This window comes from Marmota marmota, unplaced genomic scaffold, assembly GCF_001458135.2.
Source record: "Marmota marmota marmota unplaced genomic scaffold, marMar, whole genome shotgun sequence".
NCBI classification, from domain to species: Eukaryota; Metazoa; Chordata; class Mammalia; order Rodentia; family Sciuridae; genus Marmota; species Marmota marmota.
The window spans coordinates 53336311-53356631 of NW_026000037.1; the positions used below are offsets into that span (position 1 = coordinate 53336311).

Here is a 20321-nt window from a genome sequence, read left to right on the forward strand (position 1 = left end):
ACAGATGGCAGTATGGAGATTCCTCAGGAGACTTGGAATGGAACCACCATTTTGACCCAGTTATCCCACTCCTCAATTTATACCCAAAAGACTCAAAATCAGTATACTACAGTAACACAGCCAAATCAATGTTTATAGCAGCATAATTCACAATAGCTAAACTATGGAACCAACCTAGGTTCCCTTCAACAGATAAATGGTTAAAGAAATTGAGGCATATATACACAATAGAATATTACTCAGTCTTAAAAAAGCATGAAATCATTGCATTTGCTGGTACATGGATGGAACTAGAGAATATCATGCTAAGTGAAATAAGCCAATCCCAAAGAAACAAAGGCCAAATGTTTTCTCTGATACGTGGATGTTAATTCACAGTAAGGATTGGGACTAGGGAAGAATACAGGTACTTTGGATTAGACAGACGGGAGTGAAGGAAGAGAGGGAATATGAGGGTAAGAACGATACTAGAATGAATCAGACATTATTTACCCTATGTGAATATATGATTACACTACCTGTATAACTCTACATCATGTACAACCAGAAGAATGAGAAGTTATACTCTATTTATGTGTTATGTGTCAAAATGCATTCTACTATCACGCATAACTAATTAGAACAAATGCAAAATAAAAAAATTTAAAAATCACAATAGGCTGGGTGCAGTGGCAGGCAGATGCCTGTAATCCCAGAGACTCCAGAGGCTGAAGCAGGAGGATCCCAAGTTCAAATCAACCTCAGCAATTTGGCAAGGCCCTGTCTCAAAACATAGAAAGGGCTGGGGATGAGGCTCAGTGGTTAAGTGCCCCTTAACCACTTAGGTTCAATCCTTGGTACAAAAAGAACAAACAAATAAAAAAACACAAACCACAATAGGTAAGATACTCACAGACTTACTATCAAATTGCTTAGTGACCACTATGTACCAGGGAAGGTACAGGACTCATGAAAATGCCTCCTAATGATCTTTATTTAAAAATCTAAAATAAATGCATCACAGCTCTAAAGTAAAATAAAAGAAAACAATTTTCCAAAGTTTTTTTTTCTAAATTCCCTTTACTTTTCACCTGTACTTATCTTTGGTGTGATTCAACTCAATGTTCTTCTTTTAGTCTTTTCACATTGGTTCCGATAGCGACACCCTCCACTTTCTCCTTACCCCTCGAAACCAAAAGTACACTCTCTGTTTCTCTTTTTTTCCTTTATTTTACACACTTATATTTTCTTTCAATAAATAGATATACCTTCTAAAAATCAGAAGGCTATATTTCTATTCTGAGATGTAAACAAAAATATTATGGGAAGAACAAAGAGACAAAAAAATCAGAAAATTTTTGTGATGTAGTCAATATTAAAAATGAAAAGCCACTATAATATGCATTCAGACTACAATTGCCCTCATCAATTTACATGACTATAGAAAAAAATTCCAAAATTACAGAAGATAAAATTTAGAAATGAGTTTTTATATGTAATTATGTTTATGTCTCAAATACAATAGAGTGAAAATGAGAGTTCTCATTTTAAAAAAGCAAGATTCTTTTTTAAAATTTATTCTTGATTGGAGCATTATAATTATACATCATGGTGGGTTTCATCATGTCATATTCACAAATGCTCATAGCAATTTGCTCAATCTCCTTCTCCAATATCTCTCCTCCTTCTGGGTCATTTCTTTAATCCACTGATTTTTCTTCTATTACCATTATTTTTATTTGTGCATTATCATTATTGGGATATTCATACATGGACATAGAACAATTTGGTTCTATGTCTTCATCCCCAGCCTTCCTCTCAATCCCCTTCCAGACTCATTATTTTAATAAGTGAATGTAACTTCATAACCCTCCACTACAAAATAAAAGTGAGTCTTCTTTTTCTGCAGTAACCTTGCTTGAGAAATAGTACACACCAGCTTCTCACATGTCAACCTGTTCTTGGCATGTAAACTGGTTGCATATTAAGTGATATATGGTCACACATAGAAGGAGGATAAATAAAAGGAGCCACATTCTACTCTTTTTTCAGTACTAAATATTAAAATTATGGAAATTGAAGTAGTAACCACAGGGGTTGTATAGATGCAAAAAAAAAAATAGGGTCCAGTTAAAACTCATAGTTCTTTCCCAGGTTTCTCCTATTTCCATGTAAAACAAAATAAACTCCAATTAGAACAAATTAGTGACTTTTTCCTTGAAGTTATTTGGGCACAGAACAAGTATAACAAGGGGTTGTAACAGTAATGGACTGTTACAAAAAATACAGAAAAATATGGAAAATGCTGGCATTGCAAAGAGACAAGCAGCACTTGGAGAGGTAGAAGAGCAAGGTTTATTCAGCAGAGGTGCAGGCCCAATGGAGTCTTCACCAAATGCTGAGCATAACCCTTCATTCTCAGTATCTTTTCCACAGTACAGACTTCCAGGTTTCAAGACATTCCCATGCAAGTACACTTCATCCCTTCCTCATTCTGCAGACAGCTCAGGTTCCTGTCACAGATGCTGAGCAAGCATATTTACAGAAGAAGAAATCAGCAGGTTGTCGCTCTGTCTTCTGCTTTTTGTTTTTTGGTTGTGTTTGCCCAGGATTTCAGCCCACTCTGGTTCACCCCCAATCCCAAACCCTGGCACCTAGTCACACTGTTTTTCTCTTGGAAGGGGAGAACATCCTCCTTTAACTGGGATTCTTTCAAAACAAAGATGATTCTGATTAATTCAGCGAAAGTAATTAAATCAGCAGTAACCTGGAGCCAAAAATTCATGCTCAAATAATTGTTTTTTTCCTTTGAAAACTGGAAACTTGAGGAAAGCTGCTCAGGGTTTGGGTGTTCACCAGAGAAGGCTTCTCAAACCACCTGATTTCTAACAATTCTGACTTCTTCTCCCTGCCCTATCTTCCACTTTGTAGAGGACCAGCACTAAAAACTAATAGGTAGAAATGATGATATGTGTGTATGTACATGCACTTTTAAGATATTTTCAACTCTCCCCATACATTCTTGAAAAATGATGAAATAGTTTTAAAAAATAACTCTTGAGTTTAGCTTTGTGTCACTACTATTGCTATGTCAGATGTTTTGGCAGGAAAAATTGGTATCAGGCTATCTTAATACTTAGAATTAGGTTTTGAAGTTGATAACCAATATTTAATATATTTGGATTATTTTTTTTTCCTGTGACTACTATGGTTAGAGAAAACAAAATGGTGTTTCATTCCTCTAACTTCATGGCAATTCTGAGTATAGTCAGCATGGGATGAAATTAAAAAAAAAAATTTCTCCAGAAAAAAAGAAAGGAAGAAATTAATTAATTAATTAATTAGCAGGTTGTAGCTATTAGCAGAGATATAAAGAAACATCTTAGGAAAGAGTTGCCACTTTATTACCAGAAACCTGTGTATCTTAAAAAGCGATGGTAAACCTCTTTAAAAATAAGACAAAATTTTGAACATATGATTTAAAAAATTTATAGAGAAACTTTTGCTTTTCTGAAAACTGTTGTTTTTATGATCTATAACATGATTGACATTTCATGGTATATATCATCACATTTCCATCTTTAATCCATCTTTATTTTTATTAAATATTTTTACCAAATATATTATCTGAGTGTGTTACTATTCAGATATTTTTGAACTATGAAAACAAGGAAAAAACAGTTGTCCTCAAGGAATTTCCATTATAAAAAGGGACAAGGATCTCACAAATTCATACAGCAAAGACAACTCTGATTTCAGTGTGGTAAAGGAGAATGCTGTTAGCACAGACGTCTTGTTTCTTCTGGTATAGAAAGAGAGACACAGAAATATGCAAATGTCAGGGGAAAGACCACCATAGGTAATTAGAGGTGGTGAGTCCCTTTGGTTATAACACAAGATTTCATACAGTTCTGATAGAAATTCCTGAAGTCATTTCATTTTCCCTATTCACTTATAAAAAATAGAGAACTATAAGCCTTTGACAGTAGGTAGACATATAGCAAGTTTTCCCAGGAAAGAATATATTGAAAGTGATGTAAAAAATTAATCAATCAATTAATTAATTAATAAAAAAACCAAAGTGATGTAATGTAAAGTTTGGTCATACACATCTCTTCTTATGAACCCAAAATTATGGAATTTTATAGTTATGAACAAAGAAGAATAAAGCCATCTATTTTGATGGGTACAAGCAGCTAATAATATTTAGTTTGTGAAAACAAGAGTAGAATATGGCTGATCTTCTGAGAATAGAATTTGGTTAGTTAACTTAGTTAACTAATTTTGTAGTTACTCATTTGCCCCTGGTTTTTAATTGTTTTACTAACATTATTTGCCCTACTATTTCTATGTTTTAATACCCGTAAGAAGAGATGTATATGTGGTTGGAAACTAAATTTAAAATAATTTTTAAGAAGAATGTAATGAGAGCTAAAGGATGTGGCGGAGGTAGAGCACTCATCAGTATATACAAGGCCCTGGGTTGGATCCTTAGTACCAAAAAAATCAATCAATTCACCAAATAAAAAGAATGCAGTGAACAATAAGGGTCTTTGGATGTGCATATTTTAAATAGGATGGTGTTAATGGGTATGGGGTTTCTTTTTGGGGTGATAAAATTAGGTAACTAACTTTGTGAATATACTAAAAACTCTTGAATCATATACTTAAACATAGTGATTTTTGTGTTACGTCCCTCAATTACACCTGGATAAAACTGTTACAAAAACATACTTAAAAATTGATTCATAAATTTTTGAAAATTGTCCTGAAATGAGGGAGGGGTTTAATAAGATAGAGACAAACTAATACAACCACCCATGGAATCTCCATGGGCTGAGTATAAACTTGGGAATCCTTTGGGCTTAAAACTAATCAGGGACTTAAAGTTTCTACCACTTAAAGCTCAAGCTTGGCAGTTTATAAAACTTTGATCACAAATCAGGTGGCTTGATTTCAGAGGTCAATGACCTGTTTGAATTTATACTAGATCAGTCTGAGAAGTAAGGCAGTGAATTCAGGGAGAGCAGTTGCCACTTGCATTTTTGAGATTCCTCAGTAGTTCTGGAAGTCAAAGATGAGGAGGATAAAGTCACTAGCCTCCATAGCCTTTCAGCAAAGAAAGACCTGTGGTCTTGGAGAAAAAAAATGGCTTGAATAACTGGTGTTTTTGAATATTCTGCTATCAAGTGAGAGAGTGTCATCTGTTTCAAGAATTATTGGGGGTACTAGGATTGAACTCAGGAGCACTCAACCACTGAGCTACATCCCCAGCCCATTTTTGTTTTTGTTTTTTAATTTGGAGACAGGTCTCAGTGGCTTAACACATTGCTGTAGCTGAAACTATCTTTGAACTTGTGATCCTCCTGCCTCAGCCTCCCATGACACTGTGATTACAGGCATTCGCCATCGTGCTGTGGTCAAGAATTATTTGACAGAAATTTAGGTAAATAGATATTATCAATAGTCTATCACCAATTCTACTCTTCCAATATTCCTGTTCTCATTTCTCCCTCCTTTTATTCCCTCCATCTTTCTCTTTCTTTTTCTGCTTATGCATTTCTTCAGAACACAGCTCATGAATAGCTAAGCACACATAGACAGTGGATTGGGACATGGAAAAGTGAAGGAAGAGACGAAATATCTACTAACATCATGGCTAAAAGGTAAGTGGAGGAGACATTGATCAGATTCCTGCAGCAGAAGCATCAGTAGCAGCATCTATTCGGACACCTGAAACTTATTTCCATTTTACTAATATAGTGGCTTTTAAGAGAAGCAGCTCTAGATGGCATCTGAGTTTCATTGGAAACAATAGTACAACAAGTCTGGGTGACAGGGTTCTCATGGACCACATAACTAAAAATGTAATCGTGTGCAATTCCAATGCACCCAGAGAAGAGGTCAATGATGAAGAATAACCTACCCACGACTAAAGCTTTTGTTCTCCTTCCTTAGTCGGTTGGATGACTAAACAGCCCACAGGTATTTTGCAGTCATGCATCCAGTTTAAGATTTGAGATTTCTAGGTAGAGTACATATTTAAGGGGGTAAATGAAGCTCAAAAATTATAGTAAAATTGAAGATGAACACTAACATAGTGTAAAAGTAGAGACACCCTTTAAAATATTACCAAAGACACAATCTTTAGAGAAAAGGAATGCTAGATTTTCATCACAATGATTTTTTTTTAATGGAAGGCATCTACATAACAGTAAGAAAATACAATGCAAATAATAGAGGGAAATCTTTTTATTTAATTTGTAAAAAGAGATTTCAATGTTAAAGCTAGCAAGAACATGAATAATTATAAAAATACAAATCATTAAAAAACACTGAAACCGTGTCAAACTTCACAGGTAATCAAAGAAACAAAAACTAAAATAAACATGGGAAAACAAATTTAGCTTATTAAATGAACAAAGATTTTAAAATTGATGGCCATATTAGAGAGGCTGTGGGGGAAAAGCACTGGCTTTTGCCTAAGAACACATAGTGTGTACTACTGTTTTGAAGGTAATTTTGAAATATCTACTGAAAGTCTTAAATATGTTGATTTATTTTCTTTGCTAAACAATTTTCCTTCAAAGAATTTATCCAAAGCAATAACCTCAAGTGTCTTCCAGGATTTATGATGATTACTTTTAATTTAACAAAGTCAATCAGTATTTATTCTTATCATGTTTAAATTAGATTTTTGAAAAAAAAAATTACCATATTTCCAGTACATGTTCATTTTACTATGATCATATTTTTGTTAGAACAAGGTCACAATTTTGTCCACCAAGAGTCTACTTTGTGTTTTCATGATTGTTTTACCCACTCACCTTTAATCTCATATTAGTGATACTTAGGCAACTACTGAAAATAAAAAGTGAATGTGTTATCCTGATATATAGGACTTCCTGCGGTTAAAATATTTATCAAAATATTTATTATGGACTTTTTTCTTATTATATAGCTGGTATGTTTGCATGTGATTTTCTCTGTATCTGTTTGTCTATTTAATAATCATCCACCCGTTATCTACAGATTTTCTTCTATCTTTCTAGTCAAAGGCATCCAGTTCATGATAGGTATCTAGTTCATGACAATGGTCTGAGTCCATGTGTTTATCGTCCCCATCTTCCATATCCTCAAGGCAAAGTGACAAAAGTGACTTATGGTAAGGAATTTCATGATATCATTGAAAATCAAAGAAAGACACTAAATAGTTATACAAATCTGAAGAAAAGAGAGCAGATGAGGTTATGCTAATGAGGAGATCAAGGCAGAAGCCACAGCCTACAACACTTGTCGGGAGGGAGATTAGAACAGAGAAATGAGAGCTGGCACAGGAACAAAGGAAATCAGAAAACAAGTTAATCCAAGGATGTTTATTCAACAATGTTTCTGAACCCCCCACTATATTTAAATACAAAGCAGTGTGATTTACCCCAAAGTATACTAAAAATTTTATCTAAGAATTAGCTGAGCTAGGACTCCTCGGGTGTCTATTGCTATCTCCCCTAAAAGCAAAGTTCAGTGAAAGGTAGACTCTTTTTGCCTACTCCTTGCCCATACATCCTAAAACTGTAACAAGCCTGCTTATCAACACACCAGACACGGACAGAGTTTGCAGTCATTGCCCCCTTTCAAGGGAGAAATTGTTTGGGAATAAACCTATATAAAGGCAGACAGAATACTGGCCAATAGCAATCTATTCTTTTAAACATTAATATTAATACATTATAAAAATGAATTGGTAAGAAGGACTACCAAACATAAAACTGAAAAACCAAGATCAGTGGACCAAATGCTTAACTCTAGAGCAAATAAAAAGTTAGCAAATATTGGGGAATATTAAATGTTAAAGTTAGTATTCCTAGAGATATTTGAGAGGATAGAAAATCCATTATAGAAATCAATAGGCAATCAACAATAACAACAGCACAATCCTGGTAATTAAAAGTATTTCATGGAATAAAAAATAGAAGTCCACATTGCAGCTACATTTCTAGTGGTGTGGGTTTGTACATGTGTAAAAATGAAGTTCTATGATTTCGAAGTGTGCCAAAGAAGAATATCCCATAAGTAGAGAAAAGGGGCAAAGTAAAACTTAAAATAAAACTCAGCAGGTAAAGAATAATCCAGAGAACCCAATATCAGTCTCATCTGAATTCCCAAAGGAACAAAAAAATGGAAGATGGGAAATAATAAGAGACATAATAACAGAAAATTAATCAAGAATCTTCAGGCCAAAAAAATGAAAAAAGATTAATTTGTAAGGCCAATTCTTGTAAAAATTTAGAATTAAACATGATTTGGAAAGCTTCCAGAAAGAAGAAGGTAACTACAAAGGAATGAGAATCAGATTGCCATGAAAATTGCTCCGGCAAATATGATGCTAGAACAAAACCAATGATTGTTAACAGACTAAAAGAAAATATTTTGAATCAAATTTTATTTTCTAACTGCCTACTATCAAGCATGACATCAAACAAAACATATTTTATGTATAAAGAGATTCAAAATTTATTTCCTTTTCATGTTTTAAGTTACTTTGGATTTTAAAATATACTTCTATAAGCACATAAAATATAAGAAACATTTTAAATTAGACTATTCAGAATGTAGTGTGAATAAAAGGAAAGGGAATTTGTTTCTTCAAAAAGTACTAATAGCTGTGCAGTATAACAATTATCTAAATAGGAAACAAGTCAAAATGTCACATTTGTTTGATAAACTGGTGGAATTAGAGAACAAAGGGTCCACTTCAGCTTGACATGGTCTTCAAGTAGTAGAATTTAATTTCCCTCTTTGTGTTAAACTATAATACTTGCTTTAAAATGAAAGATATTTGTGTAATTATAGTATGATCAAATTTATCCGTTTATGCCAATTACCAAAGTATATATGTATTTTCCAGCTTTTTCAGTGCTGTGACTGAAAAATCTGAGCAGAATTATTGTAAGGGAAGAAAAAAAGTTTATTTGGGGGCTCATGGTTTCAGAGGTCTCAATCCACAGACAGCAGACTACATTCCTTGGGGATTAAGGTGAGACTGAATATCACAAAGGCAGAGTATGGCAGAGGGAAGCAGCTCACATGATGATCAGAAAACAGAAAAACAGTATCTACTTGCAAGATACAAATATAGACCCCAAAGCCACGCCCCCAATTCCCACCCTTTCTAGCCATACTCCATCTGCCTTGAGTTACCACTCAGTTAATCCCATCATGGGATTAATTCACTGATTAGGTTAAGGCTTTCACAGCCCAATGTTTTCCCCTCTAAACCCTCTTGTGTTGTCTCACCCATGAGCTTTGGGGGTCACCACACATCCAAAATATAACAATACACAAAATACAAGTGTAACTATATTTGTATTGAACAGGATATGTGTGTTATGTATTGAAAATGCTATTTTTTATATAAAAGTCATGAGCTAGCTGGCATAAATTGAGAGGTAAAAGGGAGAGGAGAAGGGCAAGAAATGTAGGAGAGCTGATATCCTTATTTACATTGAAGGGAATCAGTGTGTTCTAGCCAAAGTTGAGGCAATGGAAAATAGAGTCATATAAGTGCTACTTAAATGTATAAGTCCAACCAATAGATTTAATAGAAATAAAACAAAACTGATGGAAATTTTAGAACAGAATAAAAAAATAAAAGTATTGAGTAAATAAAAGTCCTGATTTTTCAAATTAGGAAGTTAGAAAATATCAAAGCTGATGAAATGAAAATGAGACACAGTGTATTACTTAGAGATATGATGGAAAATATCAGAAAAACTGAAAAAAAAAGGAGAGGGTGAGTGATTTTTCCCTAAAGATTGGCCAGAGGGATGAAGTGAAACCTGTTTGAATTTAATACAATGTGCATTTCTTAATTTTATAAAAATGATAATTACAACAAATTAAAATAAGGTATAAAGGATTGTACCTTTGTATAATTATAGTGTGATCAAATTGTATCCATTTATCATTTTGCAAATATGCCAATCTGCATATTTGTACCTCCCTTGAGACAAAGAACTAATAAACAGATGCTTATGTAGAAACTGACATGTTGCTTTCACTGGGTATGCAAAGTATTGATTGCTCCTATGGATCTCAAACATCACATAATTAGATCCACTATTTTCATCTGTTTGAGGTAAATTGGAGACAGATTGCTTTTATTATTGTCTCTCTTTTAGGGACCAATGTCACACAAGGTAAAAAATGTATCTTCTTTCTCAGATGAAAACTGAACACTTCATGAGGTGTACCTGTGGCTGAGGTCTGACAAGTGCATAGTTTTAAACATATCAAACACCTATCATCTGCTACCAATTCTTTGTAGCCAGCTTCTGAATATGCACATTATGTCATATGCAAAAGTAGAAAGGGTAAGCAGCTCATTTCAATAAAATTGACATATTTTGAACTCTGAATCTATATTAAGGCCTGGTAAAAAAAGAAAAGTTGGAATAAGATGTAAGGACAAATTTTAAAAAGAGCTGGAAGGTGAATAGGAAGATTACAGATAACCAAACAGAAAAATGAGAGAATGATAGAAGAAAAAGAGGATGAAAAAGTGACAAGAACATTTTTGGTCTCTAGCACACGTATAGATATAATCACAAGACAGTGAAAAAGAAAACCAAACTCTTCAATGTGTAAAATTTTTAATTGTGACTATACTTTAAACATTACTCATACTACTCATGTGATTCCAACTCTATGTTCCTTACTCTTTCCCTGTTCATTTGAGGCATGCAATGCCCGTCCTCTAAGTTTCCCCCATACTCACTCATCCCTTATCCTGTCAGCTCCAGTGCAACCTCACACAATCCGTTGCTAAGCAACAAGCAAGGAAAAGAGAGAACTAGTGCAGCTGTAAACTGATCAATCAGGAGATATGTTTAGCTTTTTCAAGCATTTATGTTAAAAATCTGATTTTTGAACTTCAATTTCATTTTGCCTCCATAATTAAAATTGATTAATCACATTCAACTTGAACATATTTTAATTTAAAGTAATATATTATCAGTCTTTTAAACCTGAAACATCCCACATCTATAATAGTAAACAGAGATGTAGTTTAGAACAGTAATTTAAGAGCAGGTTCTTGATCCAGGAAATGTGGGGTTTGCATCATGGGCTTGCCACTTATTAGCTCTGTGACCTTGTGAGACCAGGCAAAGGACAGGTAGCTGATTATCAAAGAAAAGAAAATGGGTAAAAAGCACTTCCCCATCAACCTGTTGCTAACAGCCTCCAGGGTTGGGAAAGGATCCCACTTTCTAACACAAGCAATAAACCCCTGGATGGCTCTCTTCCTGTCTTTTGGTCATGTAGGCATGAGAAGAAAGGAAACTTAAGATTTATAAAGGAGCAAGACACCCCCACTCCCTTGGGCACCAGCTCTGTGGGTTCCCTTCTCTACAGAGAGTCTCTCATCTCTCTAGATTGGTATCACTTGGATGTCCCAATTACACAATTCCTAAGTCTAAAATAGTGGAAGCACTTAGAATAGTTGCATTTACTTTTTTTTTTTTTTTTTGGTACCAGGGATTGAACTCGAGGCCATTTAACCACTGAACCACATCTCCAGCACTATTTGTATTTTATTTAGAGTTGCTTAGTGCCTGGCTTTTGCTGAGGCTGGTTTGAACTTTCGATCTTCCTGCCTCAGTCTCCCTAGCTTCTGGGATTACAGCTATGCATCACCATGCCTGGCCTTCCAGGTCCTTTCAACATGGAATGTTAGGCACTACAAAAATATCCCTAAAATGAATGTTGATTGCTCATCTTAGCTTGCTGCTACACTTCCACTATTCAAGTAAATTCACATTATTTTACCTTTGTTGTTTTGAACTACATGTGAAGATCTGTGAAATATTTTTTTAACAGACAAAGTTATGTAGTTCAGAAAAGATCATTAAGACTTTAGACTCTTTTATTTTTAATTAAATCAATATTTATAAACAGACTTGAAAGGAAATGAATTCCAACACTTGGTTCATCTTCTGAGAAGCATTTAAGTAATATTAACAGAGTCTTTGAGCAAAGGACAGGAATGATCTTTTCCTTCAAGCAGAGAAACATCACAAGTCTCTTGAGAGTTTCAAGGACTCTGGTGCCTGGTATGGCTCTGAACATATTGTTCTGGAAAGGGTATTCTTGGAGTCCAGAGCATGAGGAGGGAGTGGATTCCCCTAGAGGTTTACAGTACACATTGTGAATCTCCCTGAAATCACAGAAGTGAACCCAATGCCAGTTCTTCCTAAATGAAGGGGAGGAATGTGAACTGTGCCCATCATCAAAGGCTAGAAAAAGCCTTAGTGGCCTCAGTTACCTCCTTTGCCACATAGTAGGTGCCTCACCTTGGAACTGTACTGCAGTTTCCAAAGGACATCTTAACATCAGAGTCACAACTCTACTGTACTGCTAATAGGGTATGTGCATATTTTTTTCAAGTGAATTTGCAGTTTGAGTGTGCTTTTGTAATGCCTCTTATCAGCATACTTTGTATTATATATGAAAATCTGATTCTGAATGGAGTAATTATTTTAAAAATATCTGAAACATTTTATTTTATAGCTTTCAACATTGCTTTTAGAAAGCAAGTCATGTTTGAAGTTCTTATTTCTTTTAACTATGACTAGAGGTACTAAGATATGATATTTTCTTAAGGAGAAGGAAAGTTATCAACTCACAATTGTATAATAATCTCAGACTGTTTTGCATGACATCACTGAGATTCCTCTCTGTAGTAACTTAAATTCTAATCATAAAAAATTAAAATTGGGGTTGGGTGTGGTAGCACATACCTATAATCCCAGCTACTTGGGAGGCTAAGGCAGGAGGATTGTAAATGCAAGGCCAGCTTGCCACTTATTGAGAAACTGTCTCAAAAAATTTTTAATTAAAATTAGTCCAATAGCGGTTGGGGTTATGGCTCAGTGGTAGAGTGCTCACCTTACACGTGCAAGGCTCTGGGTTTGATCCTCAGCACCACATAAAAATGAATAAGTGAAATAAAAGTATTGTGTCCAACTACAACTAAAAAATAATTTTTTTTAAAAAACATTGGTCCAATAATCTATCTTGAATATCTGCCAAAATTCAAATAAAAGATATAAAAGTTTAAAGAAAAATTCACAGAGGTAGAATTACAGTAACATTACATGAAGTTAAGAATTCTTATGAATTTATCAAGTAAATATATTATCTTTATCTAAAATATACCTAAGTGACAATATATTTACAAATTTGAACTACTTTTAATTAAAATGGGTTGTAATTAATATGCACACATTTATATTTATACAGTATAAAATATCATTGTTTTGATCAACAAGAGGTCATTAGAAAAATGCTGATCAATTTCTTCAAGTCATTATGCCTGGGAGCATAATTTTCTATAAGTGCAGTTGCCTGGGTCAGGAATAAGGTTACAGTTTATAAACCTAGAACTAAACTGGAGTCACAATGTCTGAGTCCTCATTATATTTGAGAGCTATTATGACTCAGTAGACTAAAAAATACAATATAAGGCATTCTGTGCATCTTTTCTTTTAGAATATGGACAGTTTCATTTACATGATACCGTTAAGACTACTAAATATGTTTTTAAGTTTCCAAGTGATAGTTTTATTATATATCCATCTTAAGGATACTGTTTAGGTTATAAAAGGCTCTCTTCTGGTTTGTTTGTTATGATGGGAATTATGGGGTAACACAGCAATGAAAGATGTCAATGAAAGATGAAATTGTCATTTTAATGACATCCAAACACCTGCTATCATCATCAGAACAAGACAAGACAGTTTCATCCTGATTATCAAGGATATATATACTTAACCATGACTTTTATTTTTATTTTTTTATTTTTGGTACCAGGGATCGAACTCAGGGATGCTTAACTGTTGGAAGCCATCTGTGAAATACATGGGAACTTCTCTGGGCATGGAAGCCAGGGAGAGAATATGTCTGGCATTAGGAACATCCTGTGCCTCTCCCGTGGTGACAGAACACCCAATACATGTGAACTTCCCCTCTGCTGTGCTAGAAAAGTCCATCATAGTAGCACCAGAGATGGGCATAACCATTAGGAACTGAGCAGCCTACCTGCCTCCACCTTTATCCTATTTTGGAGAAGAATAGTCTATAGAATTTCTTTGATGTCTCCCTATATAAATAAATAAACTTTGTGCTAAGAAGCTCGATCCATATGGTCAGTTTGTCTATCCTGTCCCCACTTTGAAACTACCTTCTGTGTTCTGTGGTGTTTTCACTCTTCTATTTTTCCTAGCTTTTATTTCTCAGCCCATTCTACCAAAAGGAACCCATTCCCACTGCGCACATGGGACTTGGGTGGTACTTAACCACTGAGCCATATGCCCAGCTCTTTTTTTACATTTTGTTTTGAGACAGGGTCTCACTAAGTTTCTTAGGACCTTGCTAAATTTCTGAGGCTGGCTTCATGATCCTCCTGCCTCTGTCTCTCAAGCTGCTGGCATTACAGGTGTACACCATCACACTGAGCTTAATCATGACTTTTAAATAATATTATTGTTTGGATATTAGGTGTTCTCTCCAAAGCTTATGTATTAGACAATGCAAGAATATTTAGAGGTGAAATGATTAGATATGATAGCTGAAACCTAATCATTGGATTGATTAATCCAACGATTAATAGATTAATATTTGGAATGAATTACTGGGCAGTAACTGTAGGCAGGTTGAGTGTGGTTGGAGAAGTAGGTCAGAGGGTGTGTGATCTTGGGGAATATATTTTGTCCCTGGATCCTTGCTTTCACTCTCTGCTTGTTGGCCTTCATGAACTGGGCAGTTTCCTCTACCATACCCTTCTGCCATCATGCTCTGTCTCACCTTAATCCCAGAGCGATGGAATTGACCCACCATGTACTGAACCTCTAAAACCATGGGGTCAAGTAAAGTTTTGCTCCTCTCAGTCATTCTTATCAGGCATTTTGATTGTACTGATGGAAACAGACTAACATAACCATAAAAGACCCTGTTGTTACCAAAACTTTTTAAAAATCTTCTCCTATGTTCAGTGTTATCCCCTTCATACTCTCTCTATTCATAGGATCTAAATTTAATAATAAAAAAGAAAGACATCGTCAAGGAAAATGAAGAGGTGATGTTTCCTTACAGTACAAACTCTTAGGATGTAAGTTCTCTTCCATGAGAACTGAAAAATTTTCAGATGGGACCTGGATGTTCTTCTACACGTACTGGAACCAAAGGACTTGCATACTGAGCCTCACTATGTGAGCAGAATGTCAAGTTTATAAAAATCCTACATGTCAATAACAAGCAAGATATAATTGGAACATTCAATAACAATAGTTTAGTCACCGAACAGCTCTAGAGTTATGATAAGAGTATAAAACATGCTATAGGATTGAATATGGAGAATACAAGGAAAAATTAGTAAAGTAGATGAGGTTTGAGTCTAGTCCTATCTGCTCTCTAACTGAAATTAAAGTATGTCTCTACTGTTCCCATTTTACTAATCTGAGAACTGATCACATTGATGTAGGACAGATGAGGCTGGACCCTGAAGGAATTGCAGGAAGCTGGTTTATTTTAGCTTCAGTGGTCCAGAGGGGACTAATGCCTAAAATATCTCTGGGCCCTGAGGTTGGAGTTTCTTTGAACTTTATACTCAGTGGGAGGGAGTTTATAATTTTTGTGGGAGTTTACATCAAGTACTTTTTGAGCCATTTTCTTTGATTGCACTAAGGTTTTCATAAGTTTTTACCAGTAAAACAGATGGTAATTTCTGTACAGCATCAAGCTTATGGCAAACTTAGTTTTGACAAGACAGATAAACTTGGCCCTTATAGACAATAGGAAGCTTTAAACCACATTGAGATCTCTGCAGAACTCTTGGCTGATATCCCATTGATAAGAACAATTACGGTGAGGGTCTTTGGAGAAGCTTAATTATGACCCTTTGGTGGAGAGAGGAAGGCACTACAACATCTTTGGAGGAAGGACATAGACTACTCTACCTTGGCTGTCAGGATTATACTTATGAAATTTATTTCATCTTTGGCAGGATAACCAAAGTATTGGTGCTCCAAATCAGGATTTTTTGTTTGTTTGTTTGTTTTGTCAAGAGTAAATGTTCATTACATAAGACTTTAAAGACAGCAGGCATAAGGTGAAACTGTTCTGGGAAAGCTTAGAAATAATGCTCATCTTACTTTTGAGAGCTCCTTTGAGAAATTGCCAAGTAAGACCTAAGGTCCTGGCATTGCCACTCAATGCTTTTCTTTTTAATGGAAGCATTTTAGACTAAGCATCTTGATCATTTTTCTCTAACAGTTACCACATGTTTCTCTGAAACAGAGATTTAGTGGCTGAACAGTCATGCCAACACAAACAAAAAACTCATACTTGAATCACTACTGCTTGGAAATCCTGTACCTTACACAAATGGTATCCAAACTGAATTTAGAGACTGAGACCATTCAAATCACTGAAGATTCTTAATTTCAGGCTGAAGACTGGAAGCAGTATGGGTTATGTCCAAATACTGCTTAACATTGCATTTAATATGCAGTGAAGGGTCTGGGAAAACCACTCACCAATATTGAAATTTTCTGCCTTGGTATTTTCCATCTACTCCATAGAGGGAGGCAGCTGTAATCTTGGCAGATCCTATTATATACTCAAGTTTACTCAAGAGTGCTGAAATGATATACCTTTTCATATTAACAATTGTTTTATCTCTAATGTTTTATCTTATACTTTGTCTAGTCTAGAATCTGTAAAACTAATGGTCACAATTCATTGAACTTAATGATATAGATAATGACTATATTACTTGTTTTGTTATTTGAAATACAAAAATTAATGAAAATTTCCACATGTGAGGATGGAGTAAGGAGATGAATTAAACTGGTTCTTATGAATCTATATACGAATTATTCATTTCCCCAATATAATACCTCAATCTGCTTTTATCTTTTATATAACTTCTTATAATTTCATCAGAAGTGAACAACCAAATACAGCATAATGCTATATACAAAATAACTGCCTGTCTTCACGGAGGATTTATCCAGTCCATGTCACTAGACAGCTAGTGTCAGTCAGGGTAACTCTTTCCATTTCCCTTGGCCTCAATGATCTCTAGTCATCCTTCATCAGTACTGTAAGGAGCAATCCCTGACAAGAGTGTTAGGAACCCTAATCCATATCACTGTGTTAGTTTGGCAGCTTTTCATCACTATAATAAGAATACCTTAGAAAATCAACTTAAAGGAGGGAATATTTATTTTGGCTCATGATTTCAGAGGTTCCAGTCCATGGGCACTTGGACTCATCATTTTGGGTCTTTGGCAAAACAGAACATCAAGGCAAGAAGCATGTGATAGAGTAAAGCTGCTTACCTTGGGCCAGCAAGGAAACAGTGAGGAAGAGGGACAAGATAAACCCTTCCAGCGCAGGCTCCCATGACATACTTTTGCTTAGTAGGCCCAATTTCCTACAGCTTTCATCACCTACCAATAGTCCATTCAACTAGGAACTCATCAATGGATTAATTCACTAGTTAATGATGGTAAGAGCCCTTATGATCCAATCACTTTCCCAAGGCCTCACTCTGAATAACGATGCATTGAAGATCAAGCCTTCAACACAGGAGTCTTTGCAGGACAATCCAGATCCAAAATGCAATAGTCACCATTTAACTACAGTCCATAAATACATTAACTTAATACATTTACTTAACCAATTATTAAATTTTTTTATTACTAGGAAGAATATTCTTAGCTTGTAATTGTGCTTGTAGCAAAGTAGACTTATCATTTGATTTTTGTAGTCTTTGTGGTCACTGACAATCCAGAATAGCAGAGGGTATGAGCATATTCTAGAATGAGGGAATTCTGTTAGCCCAGTACTGGTTACATGGTTTGTTTCATTTGTGAAAAATTCATTGGTCTGCATGTTTAGGAAATATGCATTTTTCTATCTGTATATTATACTTTACCAAAGTTAAAAAGATGAATATGGGATTTGTTTTAGTCAGCTTTTTTCACTGTTGTGACTAAATGACCCTACAGCACAACCTTAGATGAGGAAAAGCTTATTTGGGGGCTCACAGTTTCAGAGATCTCAGTCCAGAGTCAACAGGCTCCATCCTTTGGGGCTCAAGGTGAGGAAGGGCATCATGGTGGAAAAATGTGGCAGAAAGAAGCAGCTCATATGATGTTCAAGCAGCAGATAGAGAATCCACTTTCCACATACAAAATATACACCCTATAGCCACACCCCCAATGAACCACTTCCTTCAGCCACTCCCCCCACCTGCCTCCAGTTACCATTCCAGTAATTCCATCAAGGATTAATTAACTGATTATGTTAGCTTTGGGGGGATACCACATCTAAACCATAACAGGATTTAATTAAAATAAACTTTTCAAAAAGAAGTCATTATTGTGCTAAAATAGACACTAAAGCAAATTCTTTAGGCAGAAAGTAAAGATCCTAAACACAAGATGGAAATGCCTCAAGAAATGAAGAACATTAGGCTGGGTAAGTATCTGAGAAAATGCAAGAAATTTTACTCTACAAAGGTGAAAAAATTACTAAACAAGCAATAATGATTGTTTTGTGGGTTTTAAAAACTGAGCAGAATAAAATGCATAGGTTCTAGTTTGTAATTTGCTTGAATGCTTTATCATTATTCATATATACAAATATACAGGTAATTTTGTGTAGATTTCTCTTTGACTTATTTCAACTTTCAATAATTTCAGTCTATAACATTTGAGTGGTTTTACTGCTCAAGTAATTGCTTTCAAGCTTTTAAAAAACAGTAGATGGATTTTTTCTATGTAGAACATACTCTTCATGAATTCCCTTAATATATAATATAGTATAAACATTCCTTTTTTTGAAATAGCTTTATTTTGTAAGCCCTTTTAATAACTGAAGAATAATTAGGAAATGGTTTTAAAAGACCAGCCATCAGTTAAATTATTTTTATTATTGTTAGTTTTATTGAATGTATTTTAAATTACTATAATAATAGCCTTCTAGTAAAACTAACAAAAATATACTTGGAGGATTTTTCTTCATTAAAATATAAAAGATTACACAGAAAGACCTAAATATTTACAGATTCTTAAAGTTCAAATTGCTAAAACAAAATGAAAGTAATTTTTATTTTAAGAGCAGTACCCCTGCCCGAGCCAGGCGTGGTGGCACACACCTGTAATCTCAGCCACTAGGGAAGCTGATGCAGGAGGATGGCAAGGTTGAGACCAGCCTGGGTAACTTAGCGAGAACTTATTTCAAAATTTAAAACATACATAGGACTTGGGAATGTAGTTCAGTGATAGAGTGCTTGTCTAGCACATCCTGGGTTCAATCCCCAATATTAAAAAAAGGAAAGAAGGAGGAGGAGGAGGAGGAAGAGGAGGAGGAGGAGGAGCAGGAGGAGGAGGAGGAGGAGGAGGAGGAAAAGGAGGAGGAGGAGAAGGAAGAAAGGAGAGGAGAAGAAAGGAGAGGAGAGGAGGAGGAGGAGGAGGAAGAAGAAGAGGAGGAGGATGAAAGAGAGAAAAGAAAAGATCCCCACTTCAGCAGGTTATACAAATAATGGCTACATGTATGCACTGGTATGATACAGATATTCCTTTAACATTTGCTCCATTTTATTTCCTCTTCAACAAAACATTTTTAAAATGAATTTTTATTATGTATATTTAAGGTATAAAGCAGGATATTGTGGGATACATATAGATAGTAAAAAGGTAGCTATGAAACAAAGTAACATATCCACCATTCTAAATAGTTGCCATTTTTGTATGTGTAAGGCAAGAGGAGCAAATATTTTTAAAGTGACTGCTAAGGGCCAAGTGCTGGAGACTGAATACAAACTAGGCTTTCTTGATCCTTGTCCCTTGGCACTCACAGTCTACTGGGGAATATGGGCAGGTAAACAATTACAATGCAGTCATCATATGGGAACAATGAGAACACTGGGAAAAGGCAGCTGAACTGTAGCTGCCTTTAGGTAGAAAGATTTTGATCAGGGAGGAGGGATGAATAGAAACTAGCTGATCTGTGCTGTGACTTTTCAAATCTTCCTTCTTATAACTCTTCATTCATGAAACTGTTAAGTGTTTGCTTTGGTCCAGGACTTTCACCTTCAGGTTCATCTCTAGTCTGATTGCCCTCACTCTTTTCAGTTTTTCAAACAGAAAATAATCTTTGGCTTTGTCCTTCCATGGAATTTGAAATGTATCATCATGAATACTTTAGATTCTATTTCTGAATTTTTATAATCTCAGACACTGCTGACTTAAAAAATTGCACAAATCTTAACC

General features: G+C 35.1%; 1 long non-coding RNA gene across 5 annotated transcripts in view; it reads left to right on the plus strand.

Annotated features, from left to right (window-relative positions):
- LOC125619422 overlaps positions 1-18616 on the plus strand; it is a 144264-nt gene extending 125648 nt beyond the window's left edge. The window contains exons 4-9 of one of the 5 annotated variants that reach the window (XR_007350970.1): positions 2416-2540; positions 5289-5425; positions 5548-5645; positions 7032-7144; positions 10161-10352; positions 13852-18616. This is a non-coding gene — a long non-coding RNA (uncharacterized LOC125619422). Of the gene's footprint in view, positions 1-2401; positions 2541-5288; positions 5426-5547; positions 5646-7031; positions 7145-10160; positions 10353-13851 lie in introns of all 5 variants that reach the window. The other 4 variants (XR_007350966.1, XR_007350967.1, XR_007350971.1 and 1 more) reach the window with 4 other exon arrangements.
- The last annotated feature ends 1705 nt before the right edge of the window (positions 18617-20321 follow it).